Raw genomic sequence first — 3859 nt, 5'->3', positions numbered from 1 at the left:
ATCGCCAGAACTTTCAAACGAGCACAAAGACATTGCTTGGCTGGTAGTGACAGGGGCTCTGCCAGTGAGATCCTTCATGCACGCCCCGAATCTCTGTGCCACTGCACGCTGCCCTCGAGGCGGCTGCATGAGCGGGAACGAGACTGTCTATCACCTCCTTCTGGACAGTGCCTATGCACAGGAGGTCTGGAGGGGGATGCAGTGGTCTTTGTCGAGGTTCATCCCGAGTAGATTCGTGACGCGGGACTCCATGCTCTATGGGCTGTTTCCCGGGATGCACACCGAGACCAACATCAACTGTGCCTGGAGGACCATCAATGCGGTGAAAGACGCTCTTTGACCTGCCCGCAACTTGCTGGTCTGTCAGCTGAAAGAACTGACCCCGACCGAATGTTACAGACTGGCGCACTCCAAGGTCCAGGACTATGTGCTGAGTGACGCGCTAAAGCTTGGGGCAGCCGCCGCCAAGGCATGGTGGGGAAAGACCACCGTATGAAACCCCTCATCCAGAATAGAAAAAAAGGGCCCTATCTGGTAACTGGGTCCAGCTGGCGCCTTCCCCAACTGGTCAGGGGGCCAACAGGGACTGTGCGGGGTGAAGACTGCCGGTGTATTTTCTTTGCTTTGATTTTTTTCTTCGATGTTTTGTTTTTTTTTTCCCTTTAGTTGGTGTACGTATGCCCTGGGTAACCCAGAGCAGCTTGCATGACTGGGTAGGTGTATGAATGTGTTTTTTTATACATCTTATGAATAAAGTATATTTTTTCAAATTAAAAAAAATGTTCTTATCAGCTTTTAATATCTGATATGTTCTTTACTTAAGGACCCTATATTAAACCGATTTTTAAGAACAGCAGCTTGCTCTGTCCTCTCCATGCATCATCCTGGTATTGCAGTGTTCCTAGGAATGGTGCAGTCTCGTTAAACCAATTTTAAAAACAGCCTTATCAAAAACTGAAGAAGGGTGTCTAGGCCTGAGGCATCGGACTTCCTGCTCCTTTGCTGTTTGGCCTGCTGTGTTCATCCAGCTCTGGACCTTGTAATCTCCAGCAGATCAGCACTCTGGAACCATAACAGCCCTTAGCCCAACAAGTCCACATCAAACCTCAGAGTATCCCAGCCAGACCTACACCCCACCTAATCAAACTCTCCCTTAACACAACAGGCAATTTAACATGGCTAATCACCTAGCCTGCACATCTTTGGACTGTGAGAGCACTCTGAGGAAACCCACACAGACACAGAGAGAATGTGCAAACTCCACACAGGCAGTCACCAAAGGCTGGAATCAAACACGTGTCCTGGTGCTGTGAGGCCGCAGTGCTAAATACTGAGCCACCATGCCGCCAAAGTGCTTTCTCTCAGCACTCTCACCCAACTTTCTCCAAATATGCTTTTTCCAAGGTAACCGTTAATCTCTCCTTTTCTGCATGCTCAGCACTTGTTCTAATGTTCGTGCCTCATCTGTGGTGCATGTCGCATCTTCCCACCAACACCATCCCTGAATATTCACACATGGCAACAGAAGTAAAAGAAAATTGCCTGCCAATACTACCTCATTACAAATAGCATTTCAGAAAAAAAAAACAAAAGATGAAGCGATCGAAGTATTCACTAGTTTTGACTTTGATGGTGACGACTTGGGATGTATTGAACTAGAGATTTTGGAAACACTGTGAGCTAGGAAAAGATATGGCATATACACTGCACGTTTTTCATTTGAGTGCAACAGCAACCAATCAAATATGTGCTTTATTTTTCTCAAGTCAAGGCCTGTGAGTTTAATCAGATTACCAATTCACGAACATGGGATACAACTGCAAATGACCAAGCCAATTCTCACATTAGCCAGACCAGGAGATAGAACATAGAACATAGAACATAGAACAGTACAGCACAGAACAGGCCCTTCAGCCCACAATGTTGTGCCGACCATTGATCCTCATGTATGCACCCTCAAATTTCTGTGACCATATGCATGTCCAGCAGTCTCTTAAATGACCCCAATGACCTTGCTTCCACAACTGCTGCTGGCAACGCATTCCATGCTCTCACAACTCTCTGCGTAAAGAACCTGCCTCTGACATCCCCTCTATACTTTCCACCAACCAGCTTAAAACTATGACCCCTCATGCTAGCCATTTCTGCACTGGGAAATAGTCTCTGGCTATCAACTCTATCTATGCCTCTCATTATCTTGTATACCTCAATTAGGTCCCCTCTCCTCCTCCTTTTCTCCAATGAAAAGAGACCGAGCTCAGTCAACCTCTCTTCATAAGATAAGCCCTCCAGTCCAGGCAGAATCCTGGTAAACCTCCTCTGAACCCTCTCCAAAGCATCCACATCTTTCCTATAATCGGGCGCCCAGAACTGGACGCAGTATTCCAAGTGCGGTCTAACCAAAGTTTTATAGAGCTGCAACAAGATCTCACGACTCTTAAACTCAATCCCCCTGTTCATGAAAGCCAAAACACCATATGCTTTCTTAACAACCCTGTCCACTTGGGTGGCCATTTTAAGGGATCTATGTATCTGCACACCAAGATCCCTCTGTTCCTCCACACTGCCAAGAATCCTATCCTTTCAAATTTGACCTCCCAAAATGCATCACCTCGCATTTATCCAGGTTGAACTCCATCTGCCACCTCTCAGCCCATCTCTGCATCCTGTCAATGTCCCGCTGCAGCCTACAACAGCCCTCTACACTGTCAACGACACCTCCGACCGTTGTGTCATCTGCAAACTTGCTGACCCTGGTACCTGGTGCTATGATGTTGTGGCCATAACAGAGACATGGGTTTCTCATGGGCAGGAATGGTTGCTGGATCTTCCAGGGTTTAGAACATTTAAAAAGAATAGGGAGGGGGGAAAAGAGGAGGGGGTGTAGCACTACTAATCAGAGAGGGTATCACAGCTACAGAAGCTTCCTTTGTCGAGGAAGATCTGCCTACTGAGTCAGTATGGGTGGAAATTAGGAACAGCAAGGGAGTAGTCACCTCGTTAGGGGTTTACTACAGGCCCCCCAATAGCAGCAGGGAGATTGAAGAAAGCATAGGTCGACAGATTTTGGAAAAGTGTGCACGCAGTAGGGTTGTTGTAATGGGTGACTTTAACTTTCCTAATATTGATTGGAACCTCCTTCGAGCAGAAGATTTGAATGGAGCTGTTTTTGTAAGGTGTGTTCAGGAGGGTTTCCTAACGCAGTACGTTGACAGGCCGACGAGGGGAGAGGCCATTCTAGACTTGGTGCTCGGAAACGAGCCGGGGCAGGTGTCGGATCTTGTGGTGGGAGAGCATTTTGGTGATAGTGACCATAACTGCCTCACATTCTACATAGCTATGGAGAAGGAGAGGATTAGGCAGAATGGGAGGATATTTAATTGGGGAAGAGGAAACTATGATGCGATTAGACATGAGTTAGGAAGCATGGACTGGGAGCAGTTGTTCCATGGTAAGGGAACTATAGACATGTGGAGACGGTTAAGGAACAGTTGTTGGGAGTGATGAGTAAATATGTCCCTCTGAGACAGGCAAGAAGGGGTAAGATTAAGGAACCTTGGATGACGAGAGCGGTGGAGCTTCTAGTGAAAAGGAAGAAGGTAGCTTACATAAGGTGGAGGAAGCTAGGGTCAAGTTCAGCTAGAGAGGATTACATGCAGGCAAGGAAGAAGCTGAAAAATGGTCTGAGGAGAGCCAGGAGGGGGCACGAGAAAGGCTTGGCAGAAGGAATCCGGGAAAACACAAAGGCATTTTACACTTACGTGAGGAATAAGAGAATGATCAAAGAAAGAGTAGGGCCGATCAGGGATAGCATAGGGAACTTGTGTGTGGAGTCTGAGGAGGTAGGGGAAGCCCTAAA

At 47.3% G+C, this 3859-nt stretch overlaps 1 pseudogene; it reads left to right on the top strand.

The window, feature by feature from the left end:
- The first annotated feature begins 757 nt into the window (after window positions 1-757).
- Window positions 758-921, top strand: LOC132209203 (U2 spliceosomal RNA; annotated as a pseudogene).
- Window positions 922-3859: the final 2938 nt, after the last annotated feature.

The sequence above is a fragment of the Stegostoma tigrinum genome, unplaced genomic scaffold (genome assembly GCF_030684315.1).
Source record: "Stegostoma tigrinum isolate sSteTig4 unplaced genomic scaffold, sSteTig4.hap1 scaffold_70, whole genome shotgun sequence".
NCBI classification, from domain to species: domain Eukaryota; kingdom Metazoa; phylum Chordata; class Chondrichthyes; order Orectolobiformes; family Stegostomatidae; genus Stegostoma; species Stegostoma tigrinum.
Note: the sequence above shows the minus strand (reverse complement) of the source record. Positions and strands in the feature narration are given on the sequence as shown.